The following is an 8849-nucleotide window of genomic DNA, read 5'->3' as shown; positions in this document are numbered from 1 at the left end:
TCCTTATCTTGTTCCTGACCTTAGGGGAAAAGCTCTCACAAACCCCTCAGTTTTAAAAAAATATTTATTTAAGTAATCTGTACACCTAGTGTGGGGCTTGAACTCACGACCCCAAGATAAAGAGTCCCATGGTCTTCCAACTTCCAGCCAGCCAGGTGCCCCCAAAACCCCTCAGTTTTAATGCGCATGTTATGAGGATCCTGATTTATCAAAGTCATCTACCAACCCTCACATCTCTAGAATTTTAGCTCTTAGATTACTATCACTGTCTCCAATACCACCTCTCCCTTGAACCTTGGTGATTTCATTTCTCCTTAAATGACCCTTCCGTCTTCATTTTCTAGATCTTCTTTCCTCCAGTGATCTTCCCATCCACTCACATCCATAGAAATAACCTTGACATTGTTACCCAAACTAGAACAAGTACAATATTAAGTTCATGCATCCCACTCTCAGACAATTTCTTACCGTTGTTTCAGCTCATTCTCTCTAGTACCCCAACTATAGTAATCACCACACCCTAGGAAACAGTGAAACACCCTAGAGACGTCACACCCAGCGAACAGACACCTGGGTATATGAGAGACAACTTGCCATGGAAACATCACCCCAATTCATTCTGACTTCAAATCCTGACACAGATCTGTGAAAATCTCAGAAACCTCCCACCACGGACAGAACTCCCAAAACTCAGGTACATCACAGACTGGACAAGAATCTCCAAAAAGATCAGAGACTTCACACCGTGGGACACAGGCCACCCCCAAAAGTACAGGGATTTCACAACCTGAGACACAGACCCCACAACAGCACAGATCTCATCCTCTGTAACATATCTGTAAAAACTTAGATACTTCATATATTAGATACATACCCCCTAAATGTTCTGAGACTTCAAACCCTGACACAAAACTGCCCAAACCTCGGAGAACTCAAAACCTAGAAGGAGACTCAGTCTCCTGAGACACCTCACACACCAGGCATGAATCCTCAAAGAGCTCAGAGACACCACACACCAGATCCCAAACATCTTAAAAACTGCATATGCTGAAGCACAGACCCACAAAAAGCTTATAAATCACGTATGGTGGGCACAGACCCCCAAAAGCCTATACATCTCATGCTATGGACTCAGAATTCCAAACAAATTTGAGACTTTACACCTTGGGACACAGAAACCCTGAAAGAATGCAAACATCAGATCTTAGAACAAGAAACTTTAAATCAGCTCAAAGCGTATCATTACATGGCCCATCTCCACAAAGACATAATAGAGACTTTAACACCTAGAGACACCACCCTACAAAGAGTTCAGAGACCACACATCCTGGAAAAGATCCCACAGGAGAGACATCTCATTCTATGACAAAATCACCCAAACAGCCTTAGATACCACACCTGTAGGGATACAGACCCACAAACTGCTTGGGTGCTATCATCTCAGACAGAAACCCAGACAGCTGAGTGACCTCACATTCTGGATGTAGGTACTAAATCAGCTCAGAGGCCTAAAACATACCTCTGAAGAATAATCAGGAATGAAAACCTTAAAATGCCAGAGCCTCCATACTCAGGGACACAGACCCACAGAATATTAAGTCCTCACCATCAGGGAGAGTCTCACAAAGGTTGAGAGTCACCACACCCTAGAGAGCAGAAACACAAAGAGCTCAGAGGCCTTGTATCCAGGCAGAAAATAAACAAATCACCTTGAAGAATCCACAGCCTCGAAAACAGGGCACCAAACAACATAGAGACCTCACACCTGGGACACAGGCCACAGAAGAGCTCAGAGATTACACTCTGTGGAACAAAGACTCAAATAACTCAGATACCACCACACTATGGTAGAGACTCTACAGATTAGACTACAGATTAAAGATATAACAACTTGGACAAATTCCCTCAAGCAGCTCAGACACCTCATACCCTCATACACAGAACACCCAAACAGCTATCACCATATGATAAGATGCCTCCATCAGCCTTTGAGATTTCATAACTTGAAAGAAAGATTCCCAAAATTACTTGTACATTTAACATCCTGCAAAGAGACACTAAAAAGCTCAATGACCTCGCATTTTGGACATAGTTGCTGAATCAGCTCAGAAACCTGTCACAAGGCTAAACACACCTTGGAATAGCAACATGGCCTTAAATTCAAGGACAGAACATTCAGAGGTGTTTACAGTGAGGGATGCTGACACTCAAATATCAAATACTTCACAATAATGGAAATGAACTCAAAGACTTCAGAGAACTCATGCTACAGTTAAAAGTAAACCAGCTCATGGTATTCAAGATCTATAAAGAACTTCTCAAACTCAACACCCAAAAAACAAATAACCAAGTCAAAAAATGGGCAGAAGACATGAACAGACACTTTTCCAAAGAGGACATACAAATGGCTAACAGACACATGAAAAAGTTTTCAACATCATTAGCCATCACGGAAATTCAAACATTGAGATACCACCTTACACCAATTAGAATGGCAAAAATTGACAAGGCAAGAAACAACAAATGTTGGAGAGGTTGTAGAGAAAGGGGACCCTCTTACACTGTTGGTGGGAATGCAAGCTGGTACAGCCACTTTGGAAAACAGTGTGGAGGTTCCTCAAAAAATTAAAAATAGAGCTACCCTATGACCCAGCAATTGCACTACTGGGTATTTACCCCAAAGATACAGATGTAGTGAAAAGAAAGGCCACATGCACCCCAATGTTCATAGCAGCAATGTCCACAATAGCCAAACTGTGGAAGGAGCTGAGATGCCCTTCAACAGACGAATGGATAAAGAAGTTGTGGTCCATATATATAATGGAATATTACTCAGCCATCGAAAGGATGATTACCCAACATTTGCATCAACGTGGATGGAACTGGAGGAGATTATGCTAAGTGAAATAAGTCAAGCAGAGAAAGGCAATTAACATATTGTTTCACTTATTTGTGGAACATAAGGAATAACATGGAGGACATTAGAAGAAGGAAGGGAAGAGTGAAGGGGGGGAAATCAGAGGGGGAGATGAACCATGAGAGACTATGGACTCTGGGAAACAAACTGAGGGTTTTAGAGGGGAGAGGGGTGAGGAGATGGGTTGGCTCAGTGATGGGTATTAAGGAGGGCACATATTGCATGGAGCACTGGGTGTTATACGCAAACAATGAATCATGGAACACTACATCAAAAACTAAATTAAAAAAAAAGTAAACCAGCTCAGAGACTGCACATACTAGGAAGTGTGAGATGTCACACATTGAGAGGTAGAACCCCCTAAGGTTTCAGAAGCCTCATAACCTGAGCTACAGCCTAGAGACCTTGCATTCTGAAACCCAGATCCCCAAATACCCCCCAGGAGTTCACAGCCTGGGACAAAGAAGCACAAACATCTCTGTGACCTTACATTCATGACACAGACTCCCAAACACCTTCAGAACCTCATGCCATGGGTCAGCAGCCCCAAATATCTCAGACGGCTCATACCCTAGACACAGACCCAAAGTACTCAAAGTCTTCACATACTGGGAAACAGAACCCCAAACAGTTCACAGACCCCAAACTCTAGGACACAGATTCCTCAAAGAACTACGAGCTCTCATACTAGGCTATTTGGTCCCTCAAATAGCTTAGGAGACTCACACTGTCCCCTACAGATAAGGGACACAGTCTATGTGGTCTGGCCTTGTAGCTGTTGTCTCCCTCCTCCAGCTCTGGGGGCAGGGAGGGAGCTTTCTCTGGATTCTGCGTTATCCTTCCTGTGAGACCCTAGTGGAGCTCCTGGAGTGAAAACCTGCACTCACCCCACAAGCTTCACACTGTCCTTCCAATTGGTCTCCAGCAATTTGTCAAAATTTCTAGTTTAATGTTCTTCTTAGCTCACATAGCATCCAGTGGCTTCCTACCCAGGTGAGCAAATGCTCTGGTCCTATCTCTCCCTGCAGGCAACTTGTTTCTCTCCAGATTTCAGGACAGCCATCTGTCCTGTGATCTCAGTTCTCTGATGAGTTTACACAGTCATCAGTTTGTTCCTACCTTTCTTGTAAGGATGGGAGTTTTTTCCTGCAGTTCTTGACATGTCCAAGTTGAAACCAAACATCTTTTCATTTCTTTTTATCTTAAAAACTTTCCTCCTTTTCAATTTATTTTTTAAAGACTTACTTATTTGAGAGAGAAAGAGAGAGTGCAAGCTGGGAGAGGCACAGAGGAAGAGGAAGAGTATCTCAAGGAGATGCCCCACTGAGCATGAAGCCTCACGCAGGGCTTGATCCCAGGACCCTGGGACCATGACCTAAGCCCAAGTCAGACACTTAACCAACTGAGCCACCGAGGTGCCACTCCTCCTTTTCCATTTAAAAAAGAAGGAGGGAGGGCCTGGCTGGCTCAGTTAGTGGAGCATGTGACTCTTGATCTCGAGGTTGTGGGCTTGAGCCCCCACATTGGGTGTAGAGATTACTTAAAAACACAATAAAATAAAACTTTCCCCCTTTTCATGTATTTCTCTTAAGCCATTATGTATTGTGTTTCTTTGCTCTGATGGTCCTTTTAGTTCAGTCATTTCTGAAATAATTTTGTTTTGTCGGGGCACCTGGGTGGCTTGGATGGTTAAGCATCTGCCTTTGGCTGAGGTCATGATCGCAGGGACCTGGGACTGAGCCCCACGTCGGGCTTCCAGCTCAATGGGGAGTTTGCTTCTCCCTCTCCCTCTGCCACTCCCCTCCCCCCCACCCCCGCCGACTCGTGTTCTCTCTCTGTCTCTGTCTCTCTCAAATGAATAAATAAAATCTTTTCTAAAAAAAAGAAAGACTTTTGTTTCTAATTCTTTCTTGAATTCTATTACCTTATTTCTTCATTTCTGAATTTTTCTCGTTTTGATTTATGCTCTTCTTTCATATCTTGTATCATTTCTTAATCTCTTAGCTCATTTGGAAATACTACAATGGAGTTTTCATTTGTTTTATAGGCATGTCTTTCTGGCATTTTCTCATTGCTTATAGGGACATTATCCTGCTCCTTATCCTCTTTCTTCTAACGATAACCTTATACGGGATTTGACCTCCATTCTTTTATATGCAATTAGTTTTCTTGAAAGTTTACGAGGGAGGCATTGTTCAAGATCACTTTTCTAACTTCATGGCTCTATAGCTCCCTCTTCTGTTTTTGTAAAGAGCTCAAAACTATGGAAGCTGGCTTTTGGCGGTATGGGGGCTTCTGTTCTCCCTCACTTTTACCTGGAGCTTCTTTTTTCCTTTACTCCTAATTTTTACTCCTAGTGTTAGTAATCTGAATTCTCACTCACCCCCCTTGATTAGTCCTACTATGAGTTTTCCTATTTCATTGACCTTTAAGGGGTGCCTGGCTGGCTTGGTCCATAGAGCATGCAACTCTTGATCTCGGGGTTGTAAGTTCGAGCCCCACACTGGGTGTAGAGATTACTTAAAACTAAAATATTTCTAAAAAAAAAGAAGAGGCAAGAAAGAAGAAAAACGAAGTAGGATTCAAAGTTACTTGGTAAAAAATAAGTTCAAATATATTAATAATTTTGATACTTTAAAATATAAAATAAGGGGCGCCTGGGTGGCTCTGTCAGTTAAATGTCCAACTCTTGATTTCAACTCAGGTCATGATCTCAGGGTTGGGGATCGAGCCCTACCTTGGGCTCTGGACTGGGTGTGGAGCCTGCTTAAGATTTTCTCTCTCCCTCTCCCCCCGCCCCGCTCTCTCGCTCTAAAAAAAAATAAAATAAAATGATTAGTAAAACTTGTTTCACAAAAAAAATGTGCCAACATACTGTCATATGCTGCAGGAGGAATGCTAAATAGTATAAGACCTATGGAGGACAATTTGGCAATATCTATTGAAATCACAAAGGCACATACACCCCTTGACCCAGTAATTCCGCTATGCAAAATGATGCACATACGTGATTATTTATTACAACATTTTTATAATTAGAAACTGGAAACAACCCAAGATTAAATAAATTATGGTACATGAACACAAACAAATGTTAAGGAGCTGCAAAAAAAAAAAAAAGAGAGTAAGGAAGCTGTCTGTGTAGTGCTATGTAAAGATTTCTAGGATATTTTGTTAATAAAGCAAGATGCAATGCTGTGTATCTAGTGTGCTACCTTTTGCGTCTCTTACACAAAAGGGGGAAATATACATTTGTACTTCCTTGTATATGCATAAAGATATTGTGGACGAATATACACTAAACTAATAAAGATGTTTACAGAAGAAAACTCAAGTTCTTTGGCCTGGAATGTAAGTCGTTCTAGGATATGCTTTGAAGCCAGACTATCTGACACTTCTTTTAGTATACAAGACTTTGGTCAAATTAATGTTTCCTCATCTGCAGCATAAGGATAACAGAACCTATACTCACAGAGTTGTGAAGATTAAATAGATGAACACACATAAAGTGCTGGCACATAGTTAACATTCAATAAACATTAACTAATTTATCATCTCTGTTATCTGGCTCTAGCTCACCTTTCTATCCTTATACTGAACAGCTCCCTTATGGTTCTCAAGCCCAGCTGCATAGTAGGATCACCTCACCTGGAAGACCTTTTACAAAATACTGAAAAAATACTCTGCAGATGACATGATACTATATATAGAAAACCTTAAAAACTCCACCAAAAAACTATTAGAAATTATAAATGAATTCAATAAAGTCACAGGATACTAGATCAGTGCACAGAAATCTGTTGCATTTCTACACACCAAAATGAAGCAACAGAAAGAGAAATTAAGAAATCAATCCCATTTACAATTACACCAAAAATAATAAAATACCTAGCAATATACTCAACCAAAGAGGTAAAAGACCTACATTCTGAAAACTATAAGACACTGATGAGAGAAATTGAAGGTGACACAAAGAAATGGAAAGACATTCCATGCTCATGGCTTGGAAGAACAAATATTGTTAAAATGTGTACACTACCCAAAGCAATCTACACACTTTATGCAATCCCTATCAAAATACCAACAGCATTTTTTACGGGACCAAAACGACCAAAACAAACAATCCTAACAGTTGTATGGAAACACAAAAGACCCTGAATAGCCAAAGCAATCTTGAAAAAGAAAAACAAAGCTGGAGGCATCACAATTCCAGACTTCAAGCTCTATTACAAAGCTGTAGTAATCAAAACAGTATGGTGCTGACACAAAAATAGACACATAGATCACTAGAACAGAACAGAAAACCCAAAAATAAGCCTACAATTATATGGTCCATTAATCTTTGACAAAGGAGGCAAGAATATCCAATGGGAAAAAGACAGTCTCTTCAATAAATGGTGTTGGGAAAACTGGACAGTGAAGCAAAAGAATGAAACCGGACCGCTTTCTTACACCATACACAAAAATAAACTTGAAATGGATTAAAGACCTAAATGGGAGACCTGAAACCATAAAAATCCTGGAAGAGCACATAGGCAGTAATTTCTCTGACATTGGCCATAGCACCATCTTCCTAGATAGGTCTTCTGAGGTAGGGAAACAAAAATAAAAATTAAACTACTGGGACGACATCAAAATAAAAAGCTTCTGCACAACAAAGGAAACAATCAGCAAAACTAAAAGACAACCTACTGAATGGGAGAAGATATTTGCAAATGACATATCCAGTAAAGGGTTAGTATCCAAAAAATATGAAGAACTTATACAACTCAACACCCAAAAAACAAATAATCCAACTAAAAAATGGGCAGAGGACAGGAACAGACATTTCCCCAAAGAAGACATTCAGATGGTCAACAGACACATGAAAAGATGCTCAACATCACTCATCATCAGGGAAATACAAATCAAAACCACAATGAGATACCACCTCACACCTGTCAGAATGGCTAAAACCAAAACACAAGAAACAACAGGTGTTGGCGAGGATGTGGAGAACAAGGAACTCTTGTGCACTGTTGGTGGGACTGCAAACTGGTGTAGCCACTCTGGAAAACAGTATGGAGGTTCCTCAAAAAGTTAAAAATAGAAGTCCAGTAATTGCACTACTGGGTATTTACCCAAAGAATACAAAAACACTAATGCAAAGGGATACATGTACCCCTATGTTTATAGCAGCATTATTTACAATAGCTAAATTATGGAAGCAGCCCAAGTGTCCATCAATAGATGAATGGATAAGGAAGTGGTATATATATACAATGAAATATATTATTCAGCCATCAAAGAGAATGAAACCTTGCCATTTGCAACAACATGGATGGATCTAGAGGGTATAATGCTAAGTGAAATAAATCAGTCAGAGAAAGACAAATACCATATGATTTCACTTCTATGTGGAATTTAAGAAACAAATCAAATGAACAAAGGAAAAAAAGAGAGAGAGAGAGACAAACCAAGAAACAGACGCTTAACTATAGAGAACAAACTTATGGTTACCAGAGGGGAGGTGGGTGGGGGATGGGTGAAAGAGGTGATGGGGATTATCATCATGAGCACCAAGTCACATATAGAATTGTGGAATCACTATATAGTACACCTGAGACTAATATAACACTGTACATTAACTATGCTGGAATTAAAATTAAAAGCCTTAAAAAAAGAAAGAAAGGGGGGTGATCTACTGGCTCACACAACTAGTGTATTAGTCAACCATTTCAGTGTAATAAACAACCACAAAATCTCAAAAAAAAAAAATACTGATGTCTGGGTCCCACCCCAGACCACATAAATCAGATCTCTGGGGCTCTGGGGAAGGGGGACATTGGAGCCCAGGCATGGATATTTTTAAAAAGCTCCCCAGATGGTTTCGCTCATTTGTATCAGGTTATTGGTCCCCTCGCTGCACTGACACACATCAGGCTCATTCCTG

This window comes from Ursus arctos, chromosome X, assembly GCF_023065955.2.
Source record: "Ursus arctos isolate Adak ecotype North America chromosome X, UrsArc2.0, whole genome shotgun sequence".
Taxonomy (NCBI): domain Eukaryota; kingdom Metazoa; phylum Chordata; class Mammalia; order Carnivora; family Ursidae; genus Ursus; species Ursus arctos.
This window is presented reverse-complemented; position numbering follows the sequence as displayed.